The sequence below is a fragment of the Saimiri boliviensis genome, chromosome X, assembly GCF_048565385.1.
Source record: "Saimiri boliviensis isolate mSaiBol1 chromosome X, mSaiBol1.pri, whole genome shotgun sequence".
In the NCBI taxonomy this organism is placed as follows: domain Eukaryota; kingdom Metazoa; phylum Chordata; class Mammalia; order Primates; family Cebidae; genus Saimiri; species Saimiri boliviensis.
Window position 1 is genome coordinate 22,806,564 of NC_133470.1, and position 14,389 is coordinate 22,820,952.

Below are 14,389 nucleotides of genomic sequence, written 5' to 3' on the forward strand. Positions count from 1 at the left end.
CACTGAAAATCAGATACAGTACAGGTTAGAAGCTCCATGGTGATAATGCTCCCTCCTGGAGGATGAAAAAAGAAATTTCCTCACAGAGTGTATTAGAGGAGGGGGTGGTTAAAGAAAGGGAGGGAGAAAGAGTTCCCTATCTAACAAAATCAGGCACATTTAAGAGATGGGGGATTATGCCCTCATTGTAAATAATGATTAGAGAATTATTTAATATATGAAAATGGCAACAATATCAAGTTAAATTAATGGAAAAAACGCAGATTAAAGAGTTGTATAAACAATACCAAATAATTTACTTAGATAAAAAGATGGTGGTAGTGCACATCTGTAGTCCCAGGTACTCAGGAGGCTGAGGTGGGAGGATCGCTTGGGCCAAGGTGTTCAAGGCCAGCCTGGGAAATATAGTAAGCATGTCTCTTAAATATATGTCTCTTAAATATATATATATATATATATATATTTATATTTATATATATATATTTTATATATATATATATATAAATATATATATATATATACACACACACACACACACACACGTATACCCAGTCATATATGTATATGATATGATAGAAGTTATTTCTGAGTGATAGGATAAAGTATAATTAATATATTTTGCTTCTATGCTTTTCTGTGTATTTTATGTACTTAAAAAAATGTAATTCAGCAACTCAATAAAGTATCTTATATCCCTATCTATTGATCTTTATCTGGCTACCACTAAAATTTAGGGGAAGTGCATGTGATCATTGGCATAGGTAGACCATATATCTAATTCCTACATGCACAGATTAACTGCAGGTGGGCATCATACCAGGTTAAAGGTTGCATCAGATTAAGGGGTCAGAGAAGGAGCAAGGGCTGGGAAAATGGCCAAGTTGAATATAAGCATCTCTTCACTTCGGGGTTAGCTAGATAGGCAAATTAAAATAAAGACAATTCATATGTGAGTGGGGCTGGGGAGGGCAGTGTTTATGTGCAGAAATGTGTTTTAAAACCCAGGCAGTTAGAAGTGGTAGATCTATAATAGAAACTAGGAGGCTGGGCATGGTGGCTCATGCCTGTAATTCCAGCACTTTGTAGGGAGGCTGAGGCGGGTGGGTCACCTGAGGTCAGGAGTTCAAGACCAGCCTGGCCAACATGGTGAAACCCTATCTCTATTAAAAATAAAATAAAATAAATTAGCTGGGCATGATGGTTCACGCCTGTGATCCCAGCTACTTGGGAGGCTGAGGCAGGAGAATCACTTGAACCTGGGAGGCGAAGGGTACAGTGAGCCGAGATTGCACCACTACTCTCCATCCTGGGTGACAGAGCAAGGCTTCATCTCAAACAAACAAACAAAAAAACAAACACACACACACACACACACACACACACACACACACCCAAAAAACTAGGAAACTAGGATCGGTAACATTGTTTCAGTAGCTTTTGTTTTTAGTAATTCGGGCTTTTTAAAATAAAGCATTTAGGCAGGTAGAAGTGCCTATGCAAGTTTCTAGCATAAGGGAAGACCCTCCTTGCCACAATACTCTAAACCTTACTGAGAGTCACTGCTGAGTAACCCTGATGTAGGGATCTACAGGCTGCTGATAATTGGGAACAGCTGGCTGCATAGTGCGTGAGGCTGAGGCACAGACTTTTTTTGGGCAGAGTTAGTTCCCTGACACCTGTTGTGTTTTATGAGTTCCTTTTCAATATTTCTGCTCCTTCCTCACTGATGCTATGACAACTGTAAAAGGATCTGTTTCCACCAAAGCATTAACTTTGCTTCAAATCTGAAGCTTTCATTTTATGTGTATAGGAAAGCAGATGATTCAACCTGTTCAGAATACATGTTGAGTGAATTAATATGTTTCAAGGGAATTACTGGTTTAGTATTTGTACTTTGTGAAAGCTGTAATTGTGTCTTAAATGATTTTATTTTTGTATATGGTAGGGTCCAGGTATAGCCTAGAACAATGGTTCTCAAAGTGCATTCCCTGACCAGCCTCATCAGCACCACCTAGGAATGCAAATTTTTAGGCCCTACCCCAGATCTAATGCATCAGGAACTCTGGGGTTAGGGATCAGAGCTCTGTGTTTCTTTAAATTGACAGATTATAGATGTATACTGTAATAGGCATTCAAAAGCATTCCAGAAACTAGGAGTTAATATGAGGTCATATTCTAATGATTAATTTGTGTGAGTATGACCAAGAAAACTCAACACAAAGAATAAATGTCAATGACAGACTAGCCCACAATTGTACAGATAATAGAGGAAGATAGTGGAGATTCATGGACTTCCAGAGACTCCTGGAATCACATCACCTAAGTGACTGTCAACATGTGGATATCATCTGTTCCATGAGCCACATACCAACTCCCACAAACTTGACATTTTAAGAATATCAAAGAAAGACACATGGGTCTGGCCAATGGGGAATACAAGAGAGAGGATTTCCAGGAATGAATACACTTTCTTTTTCTCTTCCTCCAAAATGTAAATGAAAAACATTCTGAAATTTTCTTCCACATGCCCTTCCCTCCTACTTAACTTTGACTACAGGCACACATGTTGGACAGTTAAAACATATCCTTATTTGACTAGAGGCTACTTTCAAAGTTGAAATGGTCTAACACACAGGCCTAAGACAGTCATTTGTGACTCTCAGTTCATGAGCCTTAGCTTACTATCCTTGCTTAGAGCTCCTATATTTTTGACTGAATCTAAAACATTTGATTTCAATAATTAATAAGAAGCCTACAATAGTCAATATCAGGTCCTGTACTAAAGTTTTATACTTAGCATCTCATTTCAGCTTCAATACATAGAGAGGGTCATAAAATATCTCCCATGGAAAGGTGACGAAATTAATGCTCAGAGAGATTACATGCCTTCCCAAGGCTATAAGGCCAGTGAGTGGTAGAGCTCAGATTGTAATAAAAATGATTGACTCAAAACTCATGTGTTTAAGGAAGAGAATGAGGAAGTCCCACACCAGGTGAAGCCACAACTCCATGTCCTTCTGGGAAGGTAAACCTCCTTTTTCAGGGTAACCTTGAGATCACAGCAGTACACAGTCATCGTGACTTGATAGGCTCATAATTTTAGTGTGTCCTGGGATGAAAGAACATTTGAAATATGTAAACTGTATACTTTTGTACTGATTTGAGATGGGACCCAGGCCTTGGAGATTTTTCTTCATTTAATGCTTTATTGAAGCATAATATGTTTGCAATATACATACCAAATACCATCTTAAACCTTTATATATATATATATATATATATATATATATATATATATATATATAATTGCATTTTAGGTTCTGGGGTACATGTAAAAAACATGCAGGATTGTTGCATAGGTACATACATGGCAATGTGGTTTGCTGCCTCCATCCCCATCACCTATATCTGGCATTTCTCCCCATGTTATCCCTCCCCAACTCACTACCCCACACTGTCCCTCCCTTAGTACCCCCTCACAGACCTCAGTGTGTGATGCTCCCCTCCTTGTGTCCATGTGTTCTCATTGTTCAACACCCACCTGTGAGTGAGAACATGTGGGGTTTGATTTTCTGTTCTTGTGTCAGTTTGCTGAGACTGATGGTTTCCAGGTTCATCCATGTCCCTACAAAGGACACAAACTCATTGTGTTTTATGGCTGCGTAGTATTCCATGGTGTATATGTAGCACATTTTCTTTATCCAGTCTATTTTTAATGGACATTTGGGTTGGTTCCAGGTCATTGCTATTGTAAACAGTGCCACAATGAACATTCGTGTGCATGTGTCTTTATAACAGAACAATTTATAATCCTCTGGACATATACCCAGTAATGGAATTGCTGGGTCAAATGGAATTTCTATTCTAGGTCCTTAAGGAATTACCACACTGTCTTCCACAATGGCTGCACTAATTTCCACTCCCACCAATAGTGTAAAAGTGTTCCTATTTCTCCACATCCTCTCCAGCATCTGTTGTCTCCAGATTATTTAATGATCACCATTGTAACTGATGTGAGATGGTATCTCAATGTAGTTTTGATTTGCATTTTCTCTAATGACCAGTGATGGTGAGCATTATTTCATATGTTTGTTGGCCTCATATACGTCTTCTTTAGAAAAGTATCTGTTCATATCCTTTGCCCACTTTTGAATTTTTTTTTTTAATTATAAATCTGTTTTAGTTCTTTGTAGATTTTGGATATAAGTCCTTTGTCAGATGGGTAGATTGCAGAAAAATTTTCCCATTCCGTTGGTTGCCAGTTCACTCTAATGATTGTTTCTTTTGCTGTGCAGACACTCTGGAGTTTAATTAGGTCCCATTTGTCTATTTTGGCTTTTGTTGCCAATGCTTTTGGTGTTTTAGTCATGAAGTCCTTGCCTATGCCTATGTCCTGAATGGTTGTGCCTAGGTTTTCTTCTAAGGTTTTTATGGTGTTAGGTCTTATGTTTAAGTCTTTAATCCATCTGGAGTTAATTTTAGTGTAAGGTGTCAGGAAGGAGTCCAGTTTCAGCTTTCTGCACATGGGTAGCCGGTTTTCCCAACACTATTTATTAAACAGGGAATCCTTTCCTCATTGCTTGTTTTTGTCAGGTTTGTCAAAGACCAGATGATTGTATATGTGTGGCATTGTGTATGAGGCCTCTGTTCCGTTCCATTGGTCTATATCTCTGTTTTTGTACCAATATCATGTTGTTTTGATTACTGTAGCCTTGTAGTATAGTTTGAAGCCAGGTAGCATGATACCTCCAGCTTTGTTGTTTTTGCTTAGAATTGACTTGGCTATGTGGGCTCTCTTTTGGTTCCATATAAAGTTTAAGGTGGTTTTTTTCCAGTTCTGTGAATAAGGTCATTGGTAACTTGATGGGGATAGCATTGAATCTATAAATTACTTTGGGCAGTATGGCCATTTTGATGATATTCTTCCTAACCATGAGCATAGAATGTTTCTACCTGCTTAGCCACCATGATCAAGTAGGCTTCATCCTGGGGTTGCAGGGCTGTTTCAACATACTCAAGTCTATAAACGTAATTCACCACATAAACAGAACAAAAGACAAAAAACACATGATTATCTCAATAGATGCAGAGAAGGCCTTTGACAAAATTCAACAGCCCTTTATGCTAAAAACTCTCAATAAACTAGGTATGGACAGAATATATCTCAAAATAATAAAAGCTATTTATGACAAACCCACAGCCAATATCATACTGAATGGGCAAAAACTGGAAGCATTCCCTTTGAAATCTGGCACTAGACAAGGATGCCCTCTCTCACCACTCCTATTCAATATAGTATTGGAAGTTCTAGCCCGAGTAATCAGGCAAGAAAAAGAAATAAAGGGTATTCAGTTAGGAAAGGAGGAAGTCAAGTTGTCTCTATTTGCAGATGACATGATTGTGTAATTATAAGACCCTATACTCTCAGCCCAAAGTCCCCTTAAACTGATAAGCAACTTCAGCAAAGTCTCAGGATACAAAATCAATGTCCAGAAATCACAAGCATTCCTATAAGCCAATAACAAACATAAAGAGAGCCAAATCAAGAATGAACTGCCACTCACAATTGCTACAAAGAGAATAAAATACCTAGGAATATAACTAACAAAGGATGTAAAGGATCTCTTCAAGGAGAACTACAAACCACTGCTCAACAAAACCTTGTATTTTTAAAAGGTCCCTCAGGTGATTGTAATGTGCAACCAGGATTAAGTACCCATATTGAGAGGGTAAAACAATAAAAATCCTTATGTCCATTGAATTCACATTTTACTTTTTCTGTTCTTGTTAAGAATCTATATGCTTGTCTTCTCCAGACCATGTGGACACCAAGCACATACACAATTAGGATACTCTAAATGTGTTAGCTCTTCATAATATTCTTTGAGAATTTTTTTTTAGAGGTGGCAAGGATTTGAAAAAATTTGCCTATTCAACCTCATTAATATTTAGTGAAGTGCCTAGATTAAATTGAGCTGATCACTGAACAGGTGCAAAGGGACCTGCTTAATAAATGGATAATTTCTATGGCATCAATATAACCATATTCTTTGTAGACAAATGAATATGATTTAGTTTGTATGCATGAAGCACAATTTCACTGTTGGCCCAGATGTTGATCAGCAACACTAGAAATGAGGGGGCCAATCTGAAAATCTGGATGGAAAACGAAAGTATTTGTTGAGAATAAAAAATATTTGTGACTAAAAGGATAAAACATACTATGCTGTTTAGTCTCTTTTCCAAAGATAATAAGTACCAGAAAAATAGTTCAGATTATGCTGCCTAGCAGAATGAGCAAAAAACAACAGTAATCCAATTTTTGTGGTTAAAACTGTACCACTGATATCTTTGCCCATGTAGGCTGTTGGACTAAATGTGAACAGGAGTGTAAAACTATAAAATGAATATGATTAGTCTTTGAGCATTTCCACCTTCTGTATTAAATTGGAAACAAGGGAAACCAAATAAGCAGCAGTTACTTCTCTACGTAGCATTATTTTTATAACATTAAGAAACAAACTGCTTCAAACAACAGAAACAATTGTTCCTGAGATCTGGATTCTGATGCCTCATATTAAATGTGAAAATAAGCACTCATAAACAAGACATATTGATGGAATATAATTTAAACTGTGGCTCCCTGTGCATAGTCCCAGTGATTTGAAATTCATCACTAACTGAAACATTCAAAGTTTCTGTCTCATAATTTATGCAGGTTCTAAAAACCTGACATTGCTAAGAATCATGAGCCTCATAGTTCTTTATTACTTTAAGCGAACAATAGTAATGAGATGGATATAGGCAGATTGAAAGCTTGCTAGGGCGGAAAATGAATTGTAACAGCTAGAAGCACGAAGTCAGAATAGATACATTAAGTTTTATGTATTAAAATTAGGGGTCTAGTTTTATGCTATAAAAACTTATAAAGGGCTTGGGAAAATTATGAAAAACAAGAAAATAAAATTGAATAATTTGACTTTAATGAAAATATTTATTAATGAAAAATAATCAGTTTTAGTATGAAAATTAAAGATGAACTAAGGATTAGAACTCTCATACATTGCTGGTGGGATTGTAAAATGATACAGCCCCTTTGGAAAAATGTAGTAGTTCTTCAATGTTAAACATAGAGTTACCATATAACCCAGCAATTCCACTCCAAAAAGAACTGAAAGCATACATGAACAAAATGTGGTCCATAGATGTTCATAGCAGCATTATTTATAATAGCCAAACAAATGAAGTACCCAGAAAGCTCATGAACTGATGAATGGATAAACAAAATGTTTTATATCGACACAATGGAATATTATTTGGTAATAAAAAAGAATTAAATACTAATACATGCTATAATATGGATGAAACTTGAAAACATTTTACTAGGTTAAAAAAAAAAGCCAGACACAAAAAAAACATGTAGTGTTTAATTTGATTTATATGAAATATCTGGAATAGGTAAATCCATAGTGTCAGAAAATAAGACTGGTGGTTGTCTAGGGCTGGGTGGGGAGAGCTTGAGGGAAAATAGTGAGCGACTGCTGATGGGAACAGGAGTTTCCCATTTTTAGGATGATGAAAATATTCTGAAATTTAATAGCATCAATTGTTGTATATTACTATAAGTACCATTGATTCTTGAACAACATGGGTTTGAACTGCACAGATCCACTTATGTGGAGATTTTTCAACTAAATGCAGATTGAAACTGCAGTATTCTGAGGTTGTGAAACCCACATCTACAGAGTATGGGCTTTTCACATATGTGGGTTCCACAGGGCTGACTGTAGGACTTAAGTATGTGCAGATTTTGATATACATGGGGGTCCTGGAACCAATCCCCTGCATATACTAAGTGACTGCCGTATACTAAAAATTACTAAATTGTACATCTTTAAAAGATGTAGTTTATAGTATGTGAATCATATCTTAATAAAGTTATTAAACAAGTGAAAAGGATGATGAACTACTCAGTGATTAAAGAAGCTGAGGCTTGGGGAACAGTGGAAGTGGTATAGAATTCATCTTCTAAACAAAGGCAGTAATGGAGATGGATGGGGACAATGTAATTATAGTCAGCTGGCAAAATTAAAAACTTTTTCAGCCAAAGTTTAAACAATGTAGAAAAAGAGAAATTCAATTCATTTCTGTGAGGTTCAGGTTTAAACCAAATTGAAAGAAACAACAACAACAAAAACAAATTTAACAGTTTATTGAAATCAACAAAGTAACTGTTCCTTGAGGCTATTGTATAAAATTACTAATTTGAACATGTAATTAGTAATATCTTTGTGTACTTTTTAAAGTTGCTGAGGCACTAATTGTGTGTATGTATGTGTGTGTGCCTAAGAAATATCCCAAGTGAGACAGACTATGTAAGATATTCTTGCACAGGAAACTATGGAGTACATGAGTTACTTTCTGAATTATCATAATCAATATGAATTATTACAAAAATCTTCCTGCCCAGAGAATCCGAGGTATATGGTTTTAAGAGTCTTGAGCTTAAGACATTTTGAATTACAGCTTACAGTATAGATTCCTTATAATGCCTCTCCCATCATAGTAGTTATGGAACTGAAACTTTGGTCTACTAAAAGAGAGATATTTCCTTTTCCCTTCCTACTTTCTTATTTATCTTGGCCCTCAAGTAGCCTAATTTATAAAACAATGATTAGTCCAGGGTAGACTATCAATATGATCATATCTTAAGGGGATGAAATTTTAATATACACACTAATATACAATTGAAATAAAAGTTTATGAGAGGCAGGAACACACTTGTGCTAGCTAATTCCCCCTTAGGTGGGAAAGTCTCCAGATACACTTGGAAGGCATTTGTGTGGCTAACAAGTTGGTGAGAACATTAGGAGTAATTTGAGTCAAATATTAAAGGATTTACGTGAACTGGTGTATGTACAAGAATTTCAGGATACTGCATATCTGCTATCATTCCAACTTACTTTGGTCAATTTTAATAAGCAATGTAGTAAATTTTCTACATTTTCTCATCAGTTCTAATATTGTCATTTCTGGTGGATGGAAACCTAGGAACTCAGAGCTGGGTAAGCAATACATTTTCCTGTAGATATAGCTTTGTCAGTGCTCCATATTTTCTTTATGAGACTAATACAACCTCTGGATATGGGCCAGTGGAATTGAGAGCTACTGTAGAATTCTGAAATGTGCTATAATCAATTGTGAATTTGCATTTTATGAACTGAATCTTGTGGAGCACAGCCATGGTGAACAGTAATTGTGAATGTGCTTTGTGTGGATAATGTGGCTAATATGTCAACTTTCTGATTAGGATTGTAATATTGGGCATAATTATTTGGTAATTCTTAATATTAATTTTGATTTTTTTCAGATGTCTTTGGTTTAGGGCATTTGGGGTCATAAGTATATACCGTAGTGTTTCTGCAAAAATTAGAGCTCACTAGAATTCTTGTGCCCTAAATGAACAATAATAAAGACAAAGGAAATGAAAAAGTAGATTAAAATACTGGATCTCAAATATGGGGTTTTAAGCATATATTTTGGCCCATGGGAATGAAAATAGAAAGGTTTTATGTGAAAATCTTGAAACTCAATTATTTATTGTTACTTTACACCAAGCACATGGATTTAATTTGTTGATATAAGTGCTGTATGACTTTAATATTTTGGTTTGCCTCTGAAATTAGTTTGGTTAGTTTTATTCTCTAGGCTCAGAAAACATTGACACATTAGGTCATCTAGACTTGTACAGTTTAGAGCCACCTTCAGGATCATTTGGCCACAGGTCAAAATGAACAAAAATAATGCATACAAAGAAGATTTAAAAATTTTCTGGAGGGGGCATCAGCATAATTTAATCAATATAGTATGAAATATTTAAACAACTGTAAAATGATAGCTCAAAAGAGAAAAAATTAAGTAATAAACTCTTAAAGAGTGGAGATAAGTAAAAATACAACTAAATTGGAAAGATAAATATGAACTGCTAATCCTCTGTCCCTCTTCTCTTTTTTTTTTTTTTTTTTTTTTTTTTTTTTTGAGACGGAGTTTTGCTCTTGTTACCCAGGCTGGAGTGCAATGGCGTGATCTCGGCTCACTGCAACCTCCGCCTCCTGGGTTCAGGCAATTCTGCCTCAGCCTCCTGAGTAGCTGGGATTACAGGCATGCCCTCTTCTCTTTTTAAGGGAATTCTTTCTTTGTTAATAAAGTGACTAAAGTCATCTCTGGCACTATCCTGGCTACTGAGGTCATTAAATAGAACAACTTAATGTGTTTTCTAGGTTTCCATATATTTGAACTCAACATTATATTTTACTAAAATAAAAAATTTCTTGTTTGTTGAAGAACCAAATAAAGATGAGCTTGGAGCATCATTGTAAGAAAGCTAGGATTCATTCAGAGAGACATGGATTAGTGTTTAAAAGGATAAAGTGGCCAACATACAAAGAGGGCTGCCAATGGCCAAGTAGTGACAATTTCATATTAAAAAGCAATAGAATGATTAAAGTTAATTACAACAATGAGTTTAGAAGAAGTCCTGGTTTCATGTCAATACTATAAATGGTATGGGCACTCAGAACTTGTTAAATGTAATTGCAGTGTATAAACCATAATGCATGAATGTTAGTAGTGTCTATAAAATATATGTCAATTAACACAAATTAGATAATTGCTACACTGGACTTCCAATGAACCACTGGACTGTAAAATACAGTTTTCTTAAAAAAATACACATAAATAAAAATTTAATATTAAGAATGCTGACTGGGAAATTAAATGGGAATCCTGGATGGGAAGTAGTAAGGGAGGATTTAAAAGGTCAACCTATTGTATAGGAGAAGGAAAGAATATAGGTATTATCTTATAGCAATAAAAGAAGTGACTTTATACATTAAAGGTAAATTTTAGAGATCAGGCTAACCTTTGAGAGGGGGAAGAGAGAGAAGAAACAAAACAAGCAAAACTATGAAATGGTTGCATTCTCTTGGCCACAAAAATAAAAGTAGTGAAAACCATACTAAAGGTCAAACTGAGTGGAGTCATCCAAATTGAGGGTGAATTGTGTGCATTCCAATTTTGTTACAGTGGCAATAGGTCCTAAACCCCCATGGAAACGTAATAGGGGAAATATCACATTTAAATGGTATCTCTTGAGAGGTGAGGACAAAGATAATCTATATTTTTATTTTGTCTTTAAATTTCACCTTTTATTCTAAATATGGGGGCACAAGTACAGGTTTGTTACATGGGCATATTGCACTCTGGTGGTGTGCATAGTACTCAATAGGTAGTTTTTCAACCTACTACTAGAGCTCCTCCCTGCTCTAGTAGTTCACAGTGTCTTTATTCCCATGTTTATGTCTGTGTGTGCTAAATAGTTAGCTCCCACTTATCAGTCAGAATATGTGGCATTTGGTTTTCTGTTCCTGTATTAGGATTGTGGCATCCAGCTCCATGCATGTTGCCGCAAAGGACATGATTTAATTCTTTTTCATGGCTGTGTAGTATTCCATGGTGTGTACACACCACATTTGCTTTATTCAATCCACTACTGATGGGCACTTAGATTGATTCCATGTCTCTGCTATTGTGAATAGTTTGGGGATGAAAATATGATTACAGTTGTCTTTTCAGTATGATGATTTATTTTCCTTTGGGTATGTACCCAGTAATGGGATTGTTGAGTTGAATGGTAGCTCTGTTCTACGTTCTTTAAAAAAAATCTCCAAACTGCTTTCCACAGTGGTTGGACTTATTTATATTCCCACCAAAGGGTGTAAGTGTACCCTTTTCTTCACAGTCTTGACATCTGTTTTCTGACTTTTTAATAACAGCCATTATGACTGGTGTGAGATGGTACCTTATTGACACAATTCCATTTGCAATAGCCACAAAGAAACTATCAAAAGAATAAACAGACTACCAAGATAATGAAAGAAAATGTTCACGAACTATGCAGCCAACAAAGTTCTACTATCCAGAATTTAAATTAACTGCCAAAAAAACAAAAAACAAATAACAAATAACCCCATTAAAAAGTGGGCAAAGGACAGGAACAGACACTTCTCCAAAAAAGACACACGCTGCCAACAAGCATATGAAAAACATTCTCATCATTGATAATCATCAGAGAAATATGGGTTTCTTGACCTGAATGAAAGGTAAGGCCAAGGGCCAACTTTTGCAGAGATTTATGGGGGAGGCAGAGAAGTGGTGTAAATTGGGGAATCCGAGTCATGTACAAAGAGATTACTATAAACCAGCATATCTGTAAAGTTCTAAATAGTCATATTGTCTTGAATGGCAAGTATTTTATTCATTTCCAATTCTTAAGTTTTTGTTTCATGTTTTCTTTTTGATTGCTCAAAGATCTCCAGGATAAAATTGACTACTTGCAGTGCTAACAGGCCTAAGTCAAAGGAAAATATTCCATCATTATATCACTAAATATAAAGCTCATCCCCATATAAATTTTATCCAATTACAGAGATGTTATGTATTTTTATTTTCTTTCTCTCTCTACTCCAATGAAGATCTTATTACTCTATACTGCCAACATTCAGTTATATTTACCCATTTTCTTTTCCTCTGTTCTTCTTTACTTCTTGCATTTTTTGAATCTTTCACTTGCTTCATTTCACTTCTGTCCTAAAATCCACCTTGAGTATTTCTTTAGGAGGGGATCTGTTTGTGATGAATTGTGTTCTGCATTTTATTTGTTTGAAAATGTTTTTATATTTCTTTTGAAATAAAATTTCACTGTAAATAGAAGTAGAAATTGACTATTATTCATTTCAGACCTTGATTATATCATCTCATTGTTTTCAGGTTTTCCTTAATTTTTAAGGAAGCCAGATATTTATTACTGTTTTAAACTTATTTTTAAGTCTTATTTTTACTTTTTGAAGCTAATATGCTATTTTCACTCTGGACACTTAATATTTTCTTTTATCTTTGGTTTTCAACAGTTTCATTAGAATATTTTTAGATATGATTCTCTTTGAATTGATCCTTCTAGATATTCCTGTTACTTCTTTATACCTTGCTGCCTTTCATAAGATTAGAAAATTCTTAGGAAGTATACGTACAAATATTGCTTCTGTCTCCATCCCTCTTACCTCTTCTTGAAGTATCAAATCTTAGGCTCACCTCTTTTCTGGATCTTAGTTGTACAGGTGCTAATTGCCTTGGTATTTTTTCAATGTCTTTAAATTGAGACTTTTTTGTAAAATATTTTATTTATATTATTTATCTTTTCTCACAGGAAGAATTGGTCAGAATCACCCATTTTGTCATTGCTATAACTCAGAATCTATGAAGTACAACTTAATACAATCCAAATTAATTAAGTTATTCAAGCAAAATTCTAAAAAGACTATTAGCTTGTTAATCTTTCACCTGTTAAAATTCTTAATATCATTTTATATTTCATTTTTATATATTTATATATATTATTGTATAAAACCTGTAGTGTTAATATAATCTTTGAATTTCACTAGACTATGTATCAGTATATCTGAAGAGTACACTTGTGCTCTTCTAATTTCTCCAGAGGGTTTTCTCAGACAAGTATTGTAATTCAAGCCTGGGAACTAATGGAAAAAAAATCTGTTATCACTTCACTCTTTTATTTATTTTATCTCATATTATTATTTTGTTTTGAGATGGAGTTTCGCTCTTGTCACTCAGGCTGGAGCGCAGTGGCATGATCTCAGCTCACTGTAACCTCCGCCTCCCGGGTTTGAGGCGATTCTTCTGTCTCAGCCTCCAGAGTAGCTGGATTACAGGTGGATTACAGGTGCCTGCCACCACGCCCAGCTAATTTTTTTTTTTTTTTTTTTTTTTTTTTTTTTTTTTTTTTTTAGTAGAGACAGGGTTTCACCATGTTGGGCAGGCTGGTCTCGAACTCCTGACCTCAGGTCATCCACCCACCTTGGCCTCCCAAAGTGTTGGGATTAGAGGCGTGAGCCACTGAGTCCGACCATCAGTTCATTCTTTAATAGCAATCAATTTGGCTTTGTTTCCAAGCTAGCCAAAGAATATCAGCAAAATACCTGGCTATGAAATCACAACTTATTATATGGTTTTCACAATGTGATATCAAATGGAAGTGATTTTTTTCAGCGATCCCTTGACAATTATTGGAGTGATAAAATTGACATGGATTATTATCATGTCCTTATTCCAAGTATATTTTTCAGTTCTCATCTTTAGAGTGGTATGTACCTGTCACTTAAAATGGGCATGTATGGTTTTATATAATAATGAAATTAAACCATTAAGGGTTGGGTGGCTTAAAGGCTAGCTAGAAAGAGAGAGAGCATAGGATTCATAGCACAATTTTGTAGCTGCTTATATTTTCTTAGTCCCAGACTCTGAACTTATGGCT